Raw genomic sequence first — 22,560 nt, 5'->3', positions numbered from 1 at the left:
ACGAACTTGATCGGCGTCGATAGATTCGTTACGATACCAAACCAAACCCAAAAAACAAAATTTGTAAAATGAATATATTTAAACAAAAGTAGAAAAAAATATTTGATAACAAAAAAGAATCAAATAAAAAAAATAAATAAAAAGAAAAGATTTAGAATGAGTTACTAAAAAAAATAAGAAAATGTTGATTGATATAAAAAATATATAAAAAACAAGTTATTGGATTTATCAGATAAAAAATGTATAAGGAATGTCAAAAAATTAAGGAAAATTGGATTTTAATAATCCCAACTTTCTGTTATTGGTCGATAATAATCCCAACTTAGTTTATTCCCACCAGTGGTCCCAAATTTAAAAAAAAATGACTCTCAATGGTCTCCCGTTAAAAAAAATCTAACGGCGTTAAGTTTTTTCCGAATTTCAAACTGATTTATAAGGCTTTTGATCGGAAGAATGATACGAGTCGATTGATATAAAACTTAGCTCGAAACGATATTCCAAAAAGCTTAATTTTTGTTAATTTTAAATTCAAACACCCGATTGAAGCACTAATCAAGCCATTTGAAGCATCATTTCGAGCTAAGTTTTACATTAATCGACTTGTATCCTCCTTCCGATCAAAAGCCCTAATAAATCAGTTTGAAATTCGGAAAAAACTTAACGCCGTTAGGTTTTTTTTAACGGGGGACCATTGAGAGCCAACTTTTTTTAATTTAGGACCACTGATGGGAATAAACAAAGTTGAGATTATTATTGGCCAATAACAGAAAGTTGGGAATATTAAAATCCAATTTTCCAAAAATAAATAGTAGATTAACTAATAGAAAAAAACTAATTTTAAAAGTAAATAGTGAATACAAAATACATGAAAAACACCAAAATGATAAATAATTTTTTCACCAACACTAGTTTGGTAAATATTTTTAAAGAGCACCATAATGGTAAATATTTTTTATTCCAACACTAATTTGGAAAAAAATCAAAAATTTATACGCATTCTTGCCCATTTATATAATATAAATAATATAATGTTAATCTTAGCCGACATAGTATATTATTTGTATAGATATTATTTATCTTATGTAATTGTATAGTGATTATGTTTCCTAATTAGAGATAGGTTGTGATTGTATTCTCTCCATATATAAAGGGATTATTATTATCAATCAGAAGCATCAATTCATTCACAACAAATACTATTATGGCATCAGAGCCTTGGCATCAGAACCCTTCTCTACACCCAGCATATTCAGTAAACAATATTCAATCCAAAATCCGAACCCTTGATGGCACTACCGTGACCTACTCAGCATGGATTAAATTATTCAAGTTCCATGCGACCGCTTATAGGGTGCTCAATCATCTCGATGATACCCCTCCTCCGGCTGACACCGATCCTACATACCCAGCCTGGAAAGAGTTGGACAAGCTGGTCTCGCAATGGATTTACAGCTGCGTATCAGATGATTTATTACAGCGCATCTTGGACACCGACGCTTCGGCTCGACAAACATGGCTGAAACTAGAAAAGATTTTTCTTAGTAATAAGCACGCCAAAGCTGTTGCGCTCGAAACTCAGTTTATTAACATCACGCTTTCCGCTCGTAGCTCCGTTGATGATTATTGCAAACAACTCAGAGATCTTGCCAGTCAGCTCGCTGATGTGAACAAAAAATAACCGAATAACATCTCGTATTATAACTTGTTCGTGGCCTATCTAAGGAATTCGACACAACCGTTTCATTGATCAACTCTCAAACAGCCGATTGGGACACGGCCATCTCAATGCTGAATGACGAAGTCATTCAACAGGCAGCACGTAAACAACAGTATTCCACGGTACTCATAACCTCCGCCGAGCCTCAAAATCAACACCCGGCTGATACCCAAAATCCATATCAACAGCCCCGAGACAACAACACCCCGCACCCACAATCTGGCACTCCGTATCAGCGCAGCAATCAACCTTCTTGTGGTAGAGGTTCACGCGGGAGAGGCTACAGAGGTAACAATTCTAATTGGGCTTTTCAAAACTTTATGGGCCAACAAAATTACCCATAGTGGGCTTGGTGGAATACCCTGCCCTGCCCATACCCGACCCAGCCCAACTGGCGGCCCAATACACCTCAGCAGCCACCCTCAGCTAACTTCACGGGTTACCCGTATCCTGCCACCTACGGCCCACAAATGGCAGCCCCTCCTGGTTTCAATGCGTTATGTCCATCCGACTTAAGTGCTGCCATGAACAACATTAATCTCGAATACATGAACCCAACTCCACATATGGATACAGGTGCTGAGCGTCACGTCACGGACAACCAAGGTATGATTCATCGCCCTGACTTATTTACTGTTAACACTAAACTTTTAGTCGGCAATGGACAATACTTACCAATTGAGGGCTTTGGCACTGGTTACCTACCAATACACAACCGTACCTATATTCTACCTAACCTACTTTATAGCCCACATATTATCAAAAATTTATTGTTCGTCCGCCTATTTACCCATGATAACAATGTTTCTATTGAATTTGATCCTTTTGGTTTTTCCTTGAAGGATCTCAAAACGGGACAGCTCCTTTCCCGCCACAATAGTACGGGCGATCTTTATCCAGTCACTCCTCCAACATTACCACCACATGCTTGCTCCATCACCGCTGCTACTTTACCTTGGCATGACCGTCTTGGCCACCCTGGCAAACAAGTTTTTGATATTTTGTCTAGAAATTTTAATTTACCATGTAATTCGAACAAGCTTTCTACTTTTTGCAATTCTTGTCATTTAGCCAATAGTAAACGTTTACCTTTTTATGAATCTAATCATTTACGTTTGCTCACTTTGATATTATACATTGTGATTTGTGGACATCTCCCATTACAAGTAAAACAGGTTATAAATATTACATGGTACTAATAGACAATTTTTCAAATTTCGTGTGGATTTACCCTTTAAAATATAAATCTGAAACCTTCAGCACATTTACCAAATTTAACCGCCTTATAGCCACCCAGTTCAACCGGTACATCAAAACCTTTTAGTGTGACCTAGGGGGGGGGGGGAGTTCGATAACCATGCCTTCAAAGACTTTTGCTCACCAACATGGTCTCCTCTTTCGTTTTTCATGTCCTCAAACCTCTTCCCAAAACGGCCGAGCAGAACGAATGATTCGTCGACTTAATGACATCATACGCTCCTTACTCATTCATGCCCATCTCCCACCACTATTTTGGGTAGAAGCCCTTCACACCGCCGCCTATTTACACAATATACTTCCTACTAAACGTTTAAATTTTTACACTCCCACATTTGCCTTATACCTTCGCCACCATACATACGACCACTTACGAGTGTTTGGATGTGCATGTTACCCTAACACATCGGCCACCCAACCACATAAAATACACCACCGGGCCGTGCGATGTATCTTTCTCGGGTACCCACCTGATTTTCGTGGGTATAGGTGCTTTGACCCTACCACTGGAAAGGTCTCCTTCTCTCGTCACGTCACATTTGACGAGAACACCTTCCCATACACTATCCCTACACCGACATCCAGCTACTCATTCCTTGATGATTCCATACCCCTGGGTTCACCTTTAGCCCATTCGTACCCACCTCAGCCTGCCCACCCGTTCGTTTACACTCCACCTCCCCATTCCGATGTACGTACACTCGTCGTCCTAAACCACCACAGACAGCTTCCAAAATTCCCAACACATCCACGGCAGCCACAACCTCACATCAGCCCCCACCCCCACCCCCACATGCACCACCTGCCGTACTCCCCGAACCCAAAAACATACACCCCATGACCACTCGATCAAAGCCCACCGTATCTTTGTGACCAAAACGATATCCCCGGTCCCAACCTCTTATGCCAAAGCCTTTGCCAACCCAAATTGGATGTCTGTCATGCAAACTGAGTTTAGCGCTTTACAGGTAAATGAGACATGGGAACTTGTCCCCAGACCGACCGATCGGCCAGTTATCCGGTGCATGTGGATTTTTCGCCACAAATTTAAATCTGACGGGGCACTTGAGCGTTACAAAGCTTGACTAGTGGCTAAGGTAAGTCACAAACTGTGGGACTTGACTGTGACGATACATTCAGCCCGGTGGTAAAACCGGCTACAATATGCACCGTTCTCTCCATTGCTGTCTCTCGTTCTTGGCCAATTAATCAGTTAGATGTTAAGAACGCTTTTTTGCATGGCACGTTAAATGAGACTGTTTTTATGCATCAACCGCTAGGGTTTGTGGACCGGTGTTATTCCAATTTTGTCTGCAGGTTGAAGAAGTCTCTTTATGGCCTTAAGCAGGCGCCTCGTGCATGGTACACCAGATTTGACACATTTTTATTATCGCGAGGTTTTAGAAGCAGCATTTGTGACAATTCTTTGTTCACTTTTTCACGAGGATCTCAAACAACTTATCTTCTTTTATATGTTGATGATATTGTGTTAATCGCTTCGACCAATGACCTCTTACAGGAAGTCATTCGTATGCTCTCACGAGAGTTCTCCATGACCGATTTGGGTCAATTACATCATTTTTTGGGCATAAAGGTAACAAAACAATCCGACGGGTTATTCTTGGATCAATCGCAATATGTAAAGGACATTCTCTCCCGTGCATCTAGGTCCACTTGCAAACCATGCACCACCCCTGTTGACTTATCATCCAAACTTAGTGCTTCGGATGGTCTACTATTTGCTTATACCTACTTTATATCGAAGCCTTGCCGGTGCTTTACAATATTTGACATTTACTCGTCCCGACATTTCTTATGCCGTCCAACAAGTTTGGTTGTTTATGCACGAACCTTGTGATCCACATTTTGCGTTTTTAAAGCGCATCTTAAGGTATTTACAAGGCACTATCAACTACGGCATTTGGCTTCGCAAATCTACTACCAATTCTTTGGTTGCTTATTCAGATGCTGATTGGGGAGGTTGCCCAGACTCCCGTCGTTCTACTAGTGGATATTGTGTTTTTCTTGGGGATAATTTGATCTCATGGTCCTCCAAGCGTCAACCCACCATCTCGCGTTCTAGTGTTGAGGCAGAATATAGGGGCGTTGCTAATGTAAGGCCCCGTTATCGGTAACCCTACTTTCGTGTTGGATTTACTCATAAACACAGTTCTAAATATCAGAGTTAATTAAAACATTTACGCGGAAAATAAAACTTTCATAAAACTTTACATAATTCAGAACTTGTCTCAAAACATTTATTGTCTTTCGCATTAAAGCATTAAAATTAACACATCATAGGTCTTCAGATGCCAGATTCTTGTTCAGTGCCATGTGTCTCCTCAAGCGAGCTGCCTCATCCTACTCACCTGCGTGCTTACTAAAAGTCAGCTACGCTGAGTGAGTTCTAGACAATCACATAATCATACCATTCACATAACATTATATTCTTTCATTCATACTTTTATACTTTCATACTTTCATACTTCCTTACATTCATACTTTCTTACTTTCATACTTTCTTACTTTCTTACATTCATACTTTCTTACTTTCATACTTTCTTACTTTCTTTTGTATTAACTTACTTTCATACCTTATGTTATAAAGAGCAATACGCCCTACATTCCTCGAGTATTATTAGGGCTCGGTACCCTCTTTCCTCGAGTATTATTAGGGCTCGGTACCCTCTTTCCTCGAGTATTATTAGGGCTCGGTACCCTCTTTCCTCGAGTATTATTAGGGCTCGGTACCCTCTTTCCTAGAATATTAGTAGGGTTCGGTTCCCTAGTTCTCGAATATTGGTAGGGTTCGATTCCCTCTTCGTTACCATACAACCATACATCATACCTCGAGTATTATTAGGGCTCGGTACCCTTTTCGTAACCATACAACCATACATCATACCTCGAGTATTATTAGGGCTCGGTACCCTTTTCGTAACCATACAACCATACATTATCATTTATTTCTTCTATTATCTCTATCATGTTCATACACATAGACATACATAACATACTTACCTTATACATAGCGTACAACCTGACAGTACGTGCAATATCCGAAGATCGTTCACGTACCATCAAGCAATCATTCATACATTTCACATTATCCACATAAGGCATACACTTATCTCTTAGGATAAGTGTATTAACAAACATGTTGAGTATGCACACAGCCCCGAAAACATAACACATAAATGGGGCTAGAAACTCACCTGAACACGGTTACGTTCTCCGTTGATCGTAATCCCTTTCTTCAGTTGTGCACGGCTGACTGTATGACAAGTATACATATCAATTTAACTATCACTACTTATAACATCTTTCTAGTCTTAATTACTACCCACAACGAACGGGGGTCCGGGGGGCAGCGCCCCTGGCAGCGGGGTCTAGGGGCGGCAGCCCCTAGCAGGGTCCAAGGGGCAGAGCCCCTGGCTGGGGTCGAGCTGCCAGGTCAGCTTGGAAAAATTTTATTTCCAATAACTGTCTTAACACATTTTCCATTAGGTTTTTAATTTATTTTCTAAACGAACTTCACTTTATGCGAAGTTAAACCTCGGGCGAACTTGGCTTCAGGCGAAGTTAAACCTTAGGCGAACTTGGCTTCAGGCGAAGTTAAACCTTAGGCGAACTTGGCTTCAGGCGAAGTTATCCTTAGGCGAAGTTACGCTTGAAGGCGAAGTTACGCTTGAAGGCGAAGTTCATCAGGCGAACTTAATCTTGCAGGCGAAGTTATCGCGCTGCAGATCTGTTTGCCCATAAATCCTTCGTTTCTTAGCCAAATAACTCGATTTTGGTACCCACGGAATCGTATGATCGGCGCCTATAAATCCCAACCATCAAATCGGCCTAAAATCGACGTTTTAGGGGTCCGATTTGGGCAGTTTGGGTTTCGGGTCCGGTTAACCCATCCAATCCTAACCATTTTCAGTAATATTAGCTTTGTTGGATTTGTTCTTACCTTACCAACTCAGATCTATCAACAAAATCTCGGGTCTCGGCTTCGAATCTTGATCGGTTAGAATGTGTGTGTTTTGAGTGTGTGAAGAAATAGATGTAAATGAAGATATTTTTGGGATTTTGGGGGTATTTATATCCCTGAAATCCCATTCTTATTTAACCCATCTCAATTAATCCACGTCCAAGACCCGCTCCCTACCCGATACTAATTAATTACGCGAAAACACTAAACATAACTTCCTTTATTCATCATTAAAATTTTTAGGATGTTACAGCTAATGCGGTTGCGGAGGCTACTTGGTTACGCAACTTATTGCTGGAATTATATCTCCCGCTCAGTCGAGCTACAGTAGTCTATTGCGACAACATTTCAGCTATATACATGTCAGATAACCCGGTCCAACATCAACGAACGAAACACATAGAAATTGACATTCATTTTGTTCGTGAAAAAGTTCGTGTTGGGGATATTCGCGTTCTACATGTCCCTTCACCTTTGCAATATGCGGATATTTTTACCAAGGGATTGTGTCGTCAATTGTTTCAGTCTTTTCGTTCCAGTTTGAACGTCTGTCCTTCGCCCGCTCAAACTGCGGGGGATTCTTAGCCGACATAGTATATTATTTGTATAGATAGTATTTATCTTATGTAATTGTATAGTGATTATGTTTCCTAATTAGAGATAGGTTGTGATTGTATTCTCTCCCTATATAAAGGGATTATTATTATCAATCAGAAGCATCGATTCATTCACAGCAAATACTATTAGTTAATACTCTTTTTACGATTCTCCATATAGGGTTTATATAAAGATCAAAGACAATGGTTATATATGCGTGTCTCAGGTTTAAAGCCTGACTTAAGGGAGATGTTCTTGGATGAGTCAGATTGGAACGTTAAAATCAATATGGATGGTTGGTATTTTATTTCAGTAAAATTCACTCAAATATTCGAGATAGTTACAAACGTAGTATATTTTGGTTAGTTAATGCGATAGAGATGATGTGAGCAACCCAAGGAGTCTAGAACGAGATTCAATGTGCCCCGCTCAGTGAAACTTATTGAAGCATTAAATTTGAGTAGTTCATATTTTCAGAGTTATAGCACTTACATCCATACATATTTAAACCTTCACGCTTATAAAAATCACTACATAATTATCTACAACTACAAATACATATAAAACAATCACAAATTCCCAACCGTAGGATCTGCTTTGACAAATGGTTATAACTCATTGTACCCCACCCGATTGTTTTTATATAAATCAAGTCATCAACACACTCCAAAGTTCAAACTACACTCTAAAAGGGGAAAACACTTCACCTGTGAATAAATGGAGTTTGTACTACCATTAAAAATAAAAATGGTGATGTTTGTGGTGCTACTGATCGGGTGGAGCATGAGTTCTCCGAGTCTAGCCTGCTCGAGCAATGGTGGAGATTGTAGGAGTTGTATCTCGAACGCAATGAGGAAAGATTGCCCAAAGTGTTTCCCGATCATGAGGTGCATGGCTCGGTGCTTGTGGAGTAATACCCCAAAGACCAAATGTGTCAAGCAGTGCGACTGCGATCCCGGTTCTTATCCAAGACTTTCTGATTGTAAGAGTTGCTTGTCACGGTGCAAGTGTAATTGCCCTGCCTACTAATGTCTCCCTCTTTGTATGTGTTTGTTTTTCGTTTTATTTAAATTTTAAGTCCGGTTTGTATTGTCGTTGACGGTGGTAATTAATAAGTGTGCACTAGTGGCAACTTGGTTGATCAGTAATAGCTATCATTCACACTAAGTTACTGATAATCTATGCTGATGTGACCAGGGCCGGCTCCGAAAAAGTAAAAAAATTTTAGGGCGAAGGCGAAAAATTTGAAAAATTTTTTGGACCTTAACTAAAATGAGTATTTTGTTAAGTTTAAACAGTTTAATTTTTATATGGGCTTACTTAGTTATAATTTGGATTGTGTAAAAAACTTTTGTATAAAAAAAAGTAAAATGTCTTAAGTGAGGTTAGAACCCACAACCTGTTGGTTGTAAGTAATACCCATTTTACTATTAGACTAAGCTAGTGATTATGTAATTGTGTTTAAATATTAAATATACATATTTTTTTAATAAAAACACATAATTTTTTTCAAAAAAAAAAAATCAGGCCTAGCGGGGTGTCGGGCCTGTAACCGTCGACCACTCTGCCACCCCCAAGGGCCGGCCCTGGATATGACCGCATAACTTACAACAATATTAATTATCAATTGATATACCTTTTCATGAAGAAGTTGTGTCGATTCAACAAAACTTTGTAATAGTTCCAACCTATTACCTACACGAGGAAGGTCTTTACATATCATTTTGATACAATTATGATACAGAGAAAAGCATACTTGTTCTTGTTTTCTATTCAAATTATTTTGAACAAAGATTTAGAGTGATATCAAATACTTCAATCTGAAAGCAATATAGTACAAATTTAAAGATATTATTCCATCTATTTTCAAACTATAAAACCTAAAACGAGTTAGATAACACACTCCGGGTTTTGCCACCATGCATGTTGTTAGTGAACCGAAGGCCAAGTTTTCTTCAAACTAGTTAGGCTCTTTTTAGGCCCCCAATTAGCCAATTAGGTTATGATGGTCACAATTTAATAGTTTTTATTTTAGTTTGATGCAACACAATTAAAATTGTACTTCTAAATTAGTAAACTGGGTGCTCTAATGAACCACTAGTCTTTTAAATAGAGAGAAGAAAAACATAATGAACTTTGGTGTGATTCATTTGCATAAATGAATGTTTTAGCTTTATGCTATTAGTTATTGTCCCTTTTACGTCTTCACTATAAGCAATGAGGATGTTCTATAATTCATATTTTTCTAAATTTGTGAAGCGATCCCCTATTCAACAAAGATTATTTTTCTTACATACATCTTGTAGATGAACTGATGGGGGAAACCCGACACCGACAACAGAACTCATATCTTAGCTAGGAAACAATACAATAAAATTGGATAAAACAAATCTAGGATGGATCATCAAAACCGGGCATGCGACCTCCGGATAATAGGGGATCATCCCTAGATAAACTGTGAGGAAGAAAGATATTAAGCTACTAGGTTAGAACCCATGTAACACACGGGTTTTGTTAAAAAAAAAAAATAGAAACGTAAAACAATTTTCTTACTTTGATAATATGAAAACGACAATAAGAAACTTTATTAATGCAAGGCATCATGAACAAAGTATAACCTGTCAAATGTCAAGCCAGTAAATCAAACATGATAATAATAATAATAATAATAATAATAATAATAATAATAATAGGTAAAAAAAACTAACCATGCAAACGTGTTTACCCATAAAACAGAATTGAAATATAGAAATAAAAGTAGCAAAAATATTGTTATTTTATTGCAAAGCATTATTCATAAACCCTTAAAAAGTTTGAAATGCCAAAGCAACCAAACAACCAATCATGAAACACAACAATAAAAAAATCCACAAACGCAAATGTATATTCCGGGGAAACATGACCAACAAGTTCAAAAAGAAAGTAAAAACAAAAACTGTTTTAAAAGTGACAACACATCTAGTTTTCCTTTTTTGGAATTAATAGATTGTTATTATCTTCAAAATTGTCACACGAAACCAGTTTTTCTTTTGATCTTAATGCAGTGATGTATTTTATTTAGCGGTCTGTTTCTTGGATGAAATTATAATCACATTTAAGGAATTCATTGAAAATGTATTCTAAGATTTGAGTTCGGCAGTTACATTGTAAGGAGATCTATTATCTAACTAACGAATGCAAGAGGTTTGAGAAAGAAATTCAGATACTTGATTTGTATAGGAAGTGTTTGTTATGCAAATACAATACATTATGCTCACTTTGTGTCTTTGAATTCCAATTATAATAAGTAATCTTTTTTCCATTCTTCAATTTTAACTTAGTGTACATATAGTTTATATAAACAAAATATTATTTTCGCTTTTATCTTGGATATATGACTTGTGCACCTTTGATGCAGGTAAGAAAGCATGAACTCAAAGCAATGAGTTTTGGTTAAAAGTAAAATATTAAATTTTTATGTTATTTGCTGATGATGTGATCTCAATTATACATATTATATATAAATATTCTCTATACTTTTAAGTGCTTTTGAGTCAAGTTTTATTGAATATTATTAATATTTGGTTCACATTTGAGTTTTAATGGTTTCGAGAGACAATGAGCTAATATGTAGCGCCACTTTTACTAAACTTAAGACCAATAAATAAATAGTTAAATAATATTTCTCATTTATTATCTTTATTATTATAATCCTAAAGTTAAAAGAAAATAATAATAATAATAATAACAATAACGTGATCAAATTTTAGTGAGTTAGAAGATTAGTCATTTTAATATAATATGTAACTTACAAATACGCCATGTTTCTTTATATAGTGTAGTTACAACAAAACAAAACAAAAAAAAGAAAGAAAAGGTGGTGCATTAATTGGTGGGCTTGGGCCATCCCTAAGAAGTGTCGGTGGAGATTGTAAGCTACAAAAAGAAAAGAGAATTAATATGAAGAAGCACGGGGGAGCCGCCGTCAATTGATTTTTCGGTTGATATATTTTCTCTGATTGGGAGCAGTGAAGGTGTTCACGTGGGATTCAAACAAAAAAAACCTACTGCCGTCCATTTAACAAGATTTTATTAGACCAAGTTTTTTTTTTTTTTTTTTTTTGTTTTTTGTTTTAAACTTTGATAATTATATTTCTAATTATCTTTGTTATGTTTGTTTTTTTATTAGTTTAGTTACAAAACCAATATACCGTAACGGATGTGATAAAAACTGACATAATTTGCGTAGACTTAGCGCATTTTGTTTTAGTAATAGTATCGCAACGAAACTGACCGAATGACAACTCTTATTTTTTAGTCCGGTTTTATAACGGACGTGAAAAACCCAACCAAATTTGCATAGACTCACCGCCAGGGACCAACAACGCTCGGGTATTACCAACGCTCGAGTTTCACCGACCAACGCTATCCCAATGTTCCATCTCAATTTTTATAACTTTTTTTTTTTTTAGTTTCCGTGCAATAACACATGTAACAGAAACTGACCGAATTCACGTCAACTTACCGCCTCAACACTCAGGACCGGTAATGCTTGTGTCTTACCAATGTTTGGATTTACCAACCTATTGCGCCGGGTTAAAAACTAGTTATTATTATTCTTGGGTGGAGCCACACAACAAGACAGCCGCAGTCAATCATGTTTGGAGTTCGGGTTCACACCGACTAATTCGAACACGGTTCACTTGTTTTAATTTTAATATTTCCGTTATGAACTTGGGTGGTGAACTTATTTACTTTATTTTCTTGAGCATGATTCTTGGCTAAACCTTTTTAGTTATCTAGGCTTGGATTGATGTTTTGTGATTGATTAAGGGTTTAAACGGTTTTCGGGAATTGTTTACTGGATTTTGATTAATTAAAAGTTTTGATCGGGTTTATTGGATGTTATTTATGCGTATTTACTTTTGATTTGTGCTTGAATGAATGTTTCACATGTCGCTTGATTGAATATCTTTCGACTATTGGTGCATGTTAAGGTTGTTTACTGTGTGTTTACAACTTGTTTATGGTTTATTGAGCTTATTCACCATAGAAACTGATTTTTTAGCATTTTATTAGAAGTTTATATTCTTACTTGCTTATATATCCGACGGGTGATAAGTTTTCGGGTTTGTCTTGTTATTAGGGTTTTAGGTTAAACTGTCTGACAGGAAGTTTGCCTAGTTTTCCTTAGTTTCATTGCTTACCCGTATCCTTTTAGATCTCTTCTAGACCACCCCGTGTACTTAGGTGCATTGAGACAGTGAAACCGACATATTAGCTATTTTTTAGGGTAATTAATCATAATTGGTAAACTGACAGGTGAGCCAATAAGCCGGTGCTTTTACATGATCTTTAGGATTTCCTCTTAGGCGGCACCTTGAGAGTTATTAGGGATCCATTAGGTTTCCTAGGGTTCATATTTTTAGATTCCCGGTTCCAGTAGCATTTTTCCGTAACCAATAAAAGCCCGAGTCATCACAATTCGGATTCCTTGCCTAGGTAACGCCTTTCTCATTAGTGTTTCAGTCTAAGTTTTAGAATTTTAAGTTTAATTTATTAGTTTAAATTAGTCTAAGTAATAATTAGTTTTATAAATAAATAAATAAAAATCCAAAAAGAATCTTTTACTTAATTATTAATTTAATTAGCTTTTAGAATCTAAGTTCGTTAATTCAATAAGTGTCTCTGGGGTTCGATATTCCCGGACTTCCCATAGCTATTCTACACCCGATAGGTTCACTTGCCTGTTGCTAGTGGTTTGGTTTAGGTATTCTAGGTTTTTATTACTCGTTGTGCTAGGTTGATTAATTGCAATATTTTTATATACCACTTTTAGGCACATCAGCTGATAATGTTGACGATTAATCAAACATTAAAGCATTCCTTGTTGTAATTTTCGAACTCTTAGAATATCATATTCTGCTATGACTTGTATGCGCTCATTTTTGGGGTAAAGCGGTTGGTAATCAGGGCCGCTAAGAGATTCGTAAAATTACACCAATGGCATGTATGAAAGAATCATATTCTGTTAGACCTGTTTCTGACCAGGTAATATGTTGTCACCGCTCTAGTGGGACATGCACGTTAATGCTTGACCTCATGTGCGACTTTAGCAGCCCAGGAGGAAACAAAAGCAGGTGCATGGGAGTTTTAATGAGGGGTTTACAGCAAGGTTCTGATGGCAATTCGCATAGATGTGAAGCGAGCTGCTTAGTTGCAAAATTGTTGATTGAGGCATAGAGACAGCTTAGATTATGTTGTGTTTTGTATTATGATTATTATATTTATTGTTATTATTATATTTTTAAATATGAATAGTAAAACTATGTTATTATTTATATTTTTAAATTTGCTGTTTTTTCTTTACAAACCGTGTGTCACACGGGTCTGAACGGGCCTGACCAAAATTCTTCCGTCTCATGTCGGGTTGTGGTCCAAACACTACGATGAGTAGAGAATAAATAAGCTAAGTGAATACAAGTAAAAACAAAAAAAAAATCTATTTTGTGTGAAGGGTAGATTGGTCATTAATAGCTAACATTATATATTGCATGCTAACAAAACTTAAACAGATAGTTAAACTCAAAACTAAATGGTTAAAATAGATAATAAGATTGACCAAAATACTTCCAGGGATCTGACCAAATTTGCTGCCGTCATTGCCACTTACAATTTTTCTGGTTAACACGGGATCTGACCAAAATACTCCCAGGTCAAGTTGGGTTGTGGTCTGAATGGGTGTTTTTAAAAAAGGTTCGTTTCACGCTGCTGAAAATGAACAAAAAATTTTCCTAATCAACACTGACTGCCAAAAAAAATTGGTCCGAAAGGTCCTGGCCAAAATTCATCCGTCTCATGTTGGGTTGCTGTCCAAACACTACGATGAGTAGAGAACAAATCTGCTAAGTGAATACAAGTAAAAAGAAGAAATCAATTTCATGTGAAGGGTATATTGGTCATTAATAGCTAACGTTATACACTGCGTGCTAACAGAACTTAAACAAATAGTTAAACTCAAAATTAAATTAATATAGACAATAAGATTAACCAAATACTCCAAGGGGATCTGACCTAAATTGTTGCTGTCATTGCCACTTTCAATTTTTCGGGTCCACACGGGATCTGACAAAATACTTCCAGGTCATGTCGGGTTGTGGTCCGAAATTTTTTTTTCTCTTTACAATAGATACTATCAAAAGCCATCGCTAAACTAAAAAAAATTATTAGAAGGTTAGTATGAGATGTAATATAAATCTAATTAATAAATAAGAACCCAAAATATATCTACAATTGTTGAGGTGATTTGAATATGCATTATGATATGCAGACTGAAAAGATATTTGGCCGGGGTTCTTTTTATTATCATGAATCATTTTCCTTATCCATTGGTTTTCCTTACATATATCTGAAGGTAAAATAATTTAATATAATAGTGATTGTAAGAACATGACAAATATTAATATAAATAAATAAAAAAATATATATAAAACCAAGATTACAATTTTTGGTCAATCTTCGTTGTGTTATTTGTTCTGTAGGGGCGAAATTCTCGTTGGGGATACCTATATTAAAAAAACGAAAGATGATAATTTTAGTGAATAAATAAACAGTATGATGTACTGAATATCAATAATGAATAATATGAATAAGAGTTTAGAGAAATATACCATCAGTAATATTAGATATAGATGTTCGCAAACCCGTATTGGTAGATGTAGAAGACATTATAGCGTCACCATCGAATGACATCATCTCCTTAAAAACAATAAATAAAAGTCGTTAAAACATAATCTGATTGAATAAGAAAAAAGATAAATTCAAACCTGATTGGCGTGCTTGTTTGTTGTTAAGTCAGAGGGTGTTATGATCTGGGTTTTATCATTGACATTGCCTATCTGAAGACATTTATCGGATAATCTATAAAACAAAGGTTATTTGGCAACGATATTAAACAAAGAAGTGATGATAGAACTATTGTAAATAAGGCTATTTGCTACTGATATTACCCGGATGAAGAAGACATAATCTGATTGGTAACTGCATTAAATTTGGTAAAGAAAACTATAAAACAAAGTGATGATCGAATACATGAACAACCATAAATTCTTTTATGGTTAACATAAAACATAAAAATAAATAAATTAAAGGATTGATCGAATACATGAATTTGAGTTTGAGTTAGGGTTTCAATTGGAATTTCAAATTTATCAATCAGTAATCGAAGACATAAAAATTTCAATCAGATTGATTGTTTCAGATTTATCGAACAGATTTATTACAATTACAAAAGATTGATCATTGAACCGATAAATAAAATTATAAAGTGATTGTTTGAACTTGTTAATAGAATTACAAAGATTGGTCGATTGAACCTGGTTTAACTCATGATGTGAAAGTGAATTGATTGAAACCAATTGAAGCTGCAAATAAGATTGAATATGTTTAGGTGAGAAGATTGAAGATGTGAATCAGATTACAAAGGTTTTATATTTACTTGTTTAGTTGATTGTTAGGGTTAGAAGCTCTGGAATAATGAAGATGAAATCACGATTGTAAATTTGAAGGGCGGCATACTTGAGTTTTTTTTGTATAATATTGATTTTTTAATATAACTTTAATAAAAAATATTAGAGATTGCCATGTGGCATTTTGAAGAGATGTTAATTATAAAAATGAGAGGTTTGTTAAAAATCCACTCTTTTATTATATAGTTAAATTAGATTAGATTAGATTAACAACACCGTAGTAAAGAAGTAATGGAAGATGATACATGGGTCGTAAATGAACAATATCTACTCAAACTCAACATCATCTTAAAACCTTTGTTGGGCAAGTTTTCTTTCCCGAACATATACAATATCTCCGGAAAAACCCAATCATATTGTTAACCTGCCATACATTTAACGCACGAGATCTTGGCATGTAATATGCCTTTTATAACATGGCATTATTTGAGGGCAAACATATTTGCCCATTAAACTACACTATTGACCATAGATTAAAGCCACAGCATGCAGACTGGCAACGTCGACAATATCACGAGAACACATGTAATGTTTCCTAAAAGTTGCCCGGCGTGGAGGTATAGAAGCCTCTCTGAGGGCATACAGCTCTTTCTAACTAGTTTTACTTAAGCATTTACTGCCTTCTATCTCAATTCCCAATTGTAAACTTATTTTCATGTCCGAGGCAAGTCATAGCGAAAACCTCGGGTGCTCACTATGACAAGACTAACAATGTTCTTTATTTTTGGCTTAACTAGAAGGCTGGAAGTATTCCCGTAAATCAATACCAAAACGTTGTTTAATTTATTTATTTATTTTGTAACAAGTCATGCTTTTATTCATCGTTTAGTCCAATCATGAGCATGTTGTTTGATTTTAAAAATCCTTCTAAATCAATAATATTCATGCCCTTCTCATAAACTCTTTATCAAAACATATAACTAGGCTTTGTTTGTATTTATATCATTATATGTTTAATTTATTTTTCGATTTATGAACAATCACTTACTCATAATATTGAATCCTAGTACTGAAGTTTTATTGCGTTGATAGTGTTAAGTAAGTTGTACATTAGTTTACATTGTAATGTGTTAAAAAAATCTACTTCAACTACCATAAGTATTCGTAAATCATTAAACACAAGAAACTAGAAGACTATAAAAAATAAAAGTTAGAAATCTTTTATATTTTACACCGTCTTTACAATGGGTTTTATTAAACAGCCAACATAAAGACGTTTTATGATTATACCATACCCATATATTTTCCTTAAAAGTTAACCTGCACTTTTTTTTTATAACTTGCGGTGAATGTTTTTTATATACTTTCTTTTAATGATAATCATGACAGCGCAAATTAATATATTAGATTGTTGCTAGGACGAGCTCATAAAAAGATACCATATATACAACCCAATAAAAAAAATTCCCGATCCCGATCCCGATCCCGATCCCGATCCCGATCCCGTTACCATATCAAAGGTACCGATCCTCAATGACACTGGTCGGAAGATTTAAAATAATAATTAATGGGTCGGACCGGGTCGGGTCGGGTCCCGTCGGTATGTCTGCACAAAACCCCATGCCTCCTCTCAGTCTTAACAAACCATTCCAAATTCCCCTTTCTCTATTTAACCGTACCCTAATACGCAAAATTCATTGTTTCTCGATCACGAAGGTTTAATCCGACTGCGGACTTGATTAGAATCAATTAGTTGATTGAATAGAGGTTTGATTTTGTTGCAGGATTATGTCGTCTTCGTTCGACTTGACGTTGAATCCGTCGTGTGACGGTTGTAGATCGACGGAGGAATTGTACGGTAGCAATTGCAAACACATGACGCTTTGAGTGGCTTGTGGCAAGACCATGGCTGAGAGGAAAGACAGGTGCCGTGATTGTGGCGCCACCATCACTCGTCTCATTCGGGTGGGTTTGGTCTGCCTTTGTTTCATTTCACATCTAATGCAACAACAATTGCTGAACCCTAGTAAACAAATTCGTCTAGGGTTTCATATAATCACAACGTTGCCATTTAGTAGTTGAAACCCACAGGTTTAGTGTTGGCACAAACATACAAATTTTTGTTACTTTGTTAAGGAACTGAGCTTGTTCGTGCTCGTTCATTAGTTTTTTTAAATGAATCTAACCGGACATGAATGAGCATAAACAAACATACATAAATATATTTGAGAATAACAATCTCTAAATCAACACAAAATCACACTATATCCAAAAGTGGTTAACATGGCAATCGTAAACATAACTGTATCAAACTACGAATAAAGAAGAATATTTAGAGTGAGTTTTTAATAAACGGGCATATATATGTAAAGGAATGTAACCGGACGAACATAAACAAAGTAACCAGACATGTAAATGAACAAGCCTAAATGGACGCATTTTCGTTTACGAACACAATTACACATCCTCTGTTCGTGTCCGTGCATTATGCCTACCCAACAGAATTCTTTGTTCATGTTGGTTTTATATTAAATGGACGAACATGAACGAACTTCTTGCCAATTCACAAACAGTTTGTCGGACGTTCTGTTCGTTTACAACCCTCTTTGTGCTTGCTTCTGTTCAATTTAGACGCTTAATGTATCAATTTGCACCAGTGGATTACTGGGTTATGGTTTTAGAATCCACTTGTGAATCATATTGACTGTTACTCTAGAAGTCATGGCAGTGTCGGGTCTCCTTTTATATATGCCACTAAACAAGCAGATATTTGAAATACATTGACTATGAAATCCAAAGCTATCAAATACATATTTAAGATCTTTGACACACTCTTCTTTCCTTTTGTGCCAACATCCATCAAGTTTTGTTCCACTATTAACTTTACTGTCACAAACCACTAGGTTAGTTAATGCTGGTGAGCTCATGGTTTTCACACACAATAAAACATCATGTCATCTTCAATATGCACAACACATCTGCAGTTAAGAGCACGGCTATCATACTTTAAATTGTTTTCATGCCTGATTCAACTTAAATTTTGACCAGTGATATGCTCCCTTTGAACCACATAACTGCAAGTTAAGTGTAGATAATCACAAGACGACTTCAGTGTGTCTGTGTATGGTTCCTTATACATCATTATCTTGCACAGTTATCATACTTTAAATTGTTGTCGTGCTCGATTCAACTTAAAGTTTGACCAGTGATATGCTCCCTTTGAACCACATAACTGCAAGTTAAGTGTAGATAAACACAAGAACGACTTCGGTGTGACTGTGTGTGGTTCCTTATGCATCATTATCTTGCAAGTTGTGAACTAATCTTCAGAATGAAACTCTAGGTCTGTCAATTATAAGTGCATTGTCATCCTTGAGATTGATCTTCATGATGATCACATAATTTTGTGTGTCCAAAATAGGGCTTTTATAGAACCTGTCAGTTAACATCCTGAAAATAAAATGCAGACTTTTTATTCACAATGAAAAAGAAACGTGTTTGTGATAAATTCTTTTGAGAGCTTTGGTTTCATCATTGTAAGTTAGCTTGCCTTTTAGCAACTAAACCGTTGCCCTTGATTGCTCTTAAGCCTTTTGATTGATGTACATCTGCCATTGTTTCTTCTCTCTCTCTCATTAGGTTTCTTGACATCATGCTCTTACGTGCTTGACTTGTATTGAATAGGAATATAATGTGCGGGCAAGTCCAGCCAGTGATAAGAATTACTTCATAGGAAGATTTGTGACTGGTTTACCAAGTTTCTCAAAGAAGAAAAATGACAGCAAGTGGTCTCTCCAGAAAGAAGGATTACAAGGACGTCAAGTCACAGACGCACTACGGGTATATTTGCTTTGTTGGTCGTGGTCCTCCTTCAATTTTCTTTACTGATTATAGCAGGGTTGCACATATGTGGATTTAGATGACTTAATGCATACAAAATGAGTCTTTAACTGTATTGCTATTAATACTAAGGAATTCATTATTGTCATAATGCTACTTGTGTAGGAGAAATACAAGAACAAACCTTGGCTTTTGGAAGATGAAACTGGGCAATTTCAGTATCAGGGTGTGCTTGAGGGTGCAGACTGCAACATACTACCTTCTAATGTTACAGGGGAAGGAGTTTGTTGCCATCCCTGCTGGTTCATGGTATGCTTAAGCATCATTTTAATATTGGCCTGTATGCACCTGAATAACACACATTCATGTTTCTTGTAATTGAAGGTACAACTTTAACAAAGTTGCACAATACAAGCAGCTTACGCTTGAGGAAGCAGAAGAAAAGATAAAAAACAGAAGGAAAACTGCAGATGGTTATCAGAGATGGATGATGAAAGCAGCGAACAATGGAGCTGCTGCTTTTGGTGAAGTTGAAAGACCTGATGACAGGGAAAGTGGTGGGGCAGGCGGGAGAGGCCGTAAAAAGAATAACGTAGATGATGACGAGGCGAACGTGTCGGACCGGGATGGAGAAGACGAAGATGAGGAGTCTGTGCGGAAATCGAGACTTGGACTGAATAAGAGAAGTGGTGATGATGACGAGGAAGGTCCTAGAGGCGGTGATCTTGATTTTGATGATGATGATATTGAGAAGGGTAATAATCTCTTCATCTTTTTTGTATGCGTCACTTTGATTATTCCAACCTTACATCGACACATTTATTAGTAAAAAAAACTGATAAATGAAAACATGCTGCATCTTTGTTCCTGCAGGTGATGACTGGGAGCATGAGGAAATCTTCACAGATGACGATGAAGCTGTGGGTAATGATCCTGAGGAACGGGAAGATTTGGCCCCTGAAATTCCTGCTCCTCCAGAAATTAAGCAGGTCTGCTTTTAATCCCTTTTCATTGACAAAAAAATGTAACTTATAGATTGAATGACTAAAAACTTTCAAGTGTGAGATTTAAACATAAATTTGGATATGAAAAACCTTTGTTGAAACCAAAGATCATCCCATGAACAAAAGATCCTCACTCAAATCAGTGAACATCATTTTATAGTGTATTTGACAGCCATGGTTGTAAAGATCACACCTAGGCACCGATTAATCAATAGTCGGTACCCCCGTCGACTAATCGCCGACTAATCATTGTTTAGTTCAAATCGGTCAAAATTGAAAATTTATATATAAAATTTGGTATATATATATATATATATATATATGTATATTTGAAAAATTACATATAAAATTTCAATCCGATTTATCCTTACTAATTGTCAGTTGGCACCCCCCACCGGCCGACTAGCGCCTAGCGAGTTCTATAACACTGTTGACAGCATGACTGAAATACCCAAAGTTGGATCTGAAATTTACAGTTGTTTGTTTAACTTGTTGCAGGATGACGACGATGAGGAAGAAAATGAAGAAGAGGGAGGACTGAGCCAATCTGGAAAGGAGTTGAAGAAGCTGCTTGGGAAAATAGTGGGGTTGAATCTGACCCAGAACAAGAGGACGACGATGATGAGGATGATGATGTAACTTTCTTTCTTTCCCTTTCAATTACTAAATTCCAATCATGTGATTGATTTTTGTTACTTTGTTTCTTATAGATTGAAGATGAAAGTTCCCCTGTTCTTGCACCAAAGGCTAATAATAATAACAGTAATGCGAAACGGCCTCTTAAAGAGGAGCCTGTTGACAATAGCCCCTCAAAACCAGCACCAGCAGCATCAGCTCGGGGAACCCCTTCTTCAAACAAGTTGGCGGCGGCTAAGGGAAAGAGGAAAAGCACCGAAGAGAACAAAGCAACAAATGGTGCAAAGAAAGTCAAAACAGAAAATGTCTGTACCCTTCCTTTTCTAGTTCTACTGCACGTTGCATTATTATCATTATTATTATATGGTTTGATGTTTTATGTTTCAGGATGTGAAAGCTGTTAAGGAGGAGCCTGGAAAGGCGGCGGCTAAAGGAGGTTCTTCTTCAAAAGTAGCAGTTGCAGCAACACCATCTAATAATACTGGGCCTGTCACGGAAGAAGAAATCACAGCAGTTCTCATGCACAAGGCACCTGTTACCACACAGGATCTTGTTGCTAAGTTTAAATCCCGCTTACGCACCAAAGAGGTAGTATACTTATAAATGCCAACAAGGAAAAGAAAACTGTTTTAATTTTAATTTTGGTTTCGCAGGACAAAAATGCATTTGCAGATATCCTGAGAAGGATTTCCAAGATACAGAAGACGAATGGTCCCAACTATGTCGTGTTGAGGGAAAAATGAGTCTTCCTTCCAATCTAAACCGAGTCGTTTTTATTAATTGTTACAACACATGACATCAACCAACTTCCTTTCCCTTTGCTAATGACTTGGTATACTACTTTATGTGGTGTGCAATAATATAAAACAAACATTTTGCAAAAAAATGTTACAGCATTTGATGTTTTGACTGTGCTAGTAAGTAATACCTTCATCTCTTGTAAGGAAATTTGGTTTTAACTTCAAACTTTGAAGCTTGTTTGTAGTTGATGGTGATCAAGGCTTATGCATTACCACATGTTTACTGAAAATAACAATTAGGCTGGTTATAATCATGGGCGCCAGGTGCAACCCACGGATG

General features: G+C 36.4%; 1 pseudogene across 1 annotated transcript; it reads left to right on the top strand.

Annotated features, from left to right (window-relative positions):
• Nucleotides 1–2,187: 2,187 nt before the first annotated feature.
• Nucleotides 2,188–22,318, top strand: LOC143568255 (transcription initiation factor IIF subunit alpha-like; annotated as a pseudogene). Its single transcript, XR_013141547.1, has 11 exons — nt 2,188–2,323; nt 4,940–5,105; nt 17,785–17,965; nt 19,685–19,840; nt 20,006–20,149; nt 20,225–20,595; nt 20,714–20,829; nt 21,343–21,479; nt 21,555–21,785; nt 21,868–22,068; nt 22,134–22,318. The product of XR_013141547.1 is annotated as a transcription initiation factor IIF subunit alpha-like (transcript).
• The last annotated feature ends 242 nt before the right edge of the window (nt 22,319–22,560 follow it).

This window comes from Bidens hawaiensis, unplaced genomic scaffold (assembly GCF_021521415.1).
Source record: "Bidens hawaiensis isolate Kalapana, Puna unplaced genomic scaffold, B.hawaiensis_p1.1 tig00023867_1, whole genome shotgun sequence".
Classification (NCBI taxonomy): Eukaryota; Viridiplantae; Streptophyta; class Magnoliopsida; order Asterales; family Asteraceae; genus Bidens; species Bidens hawaiensis.
This window is presented reverse-complemented; position numbering and strand designations above follow the sequence as displayed.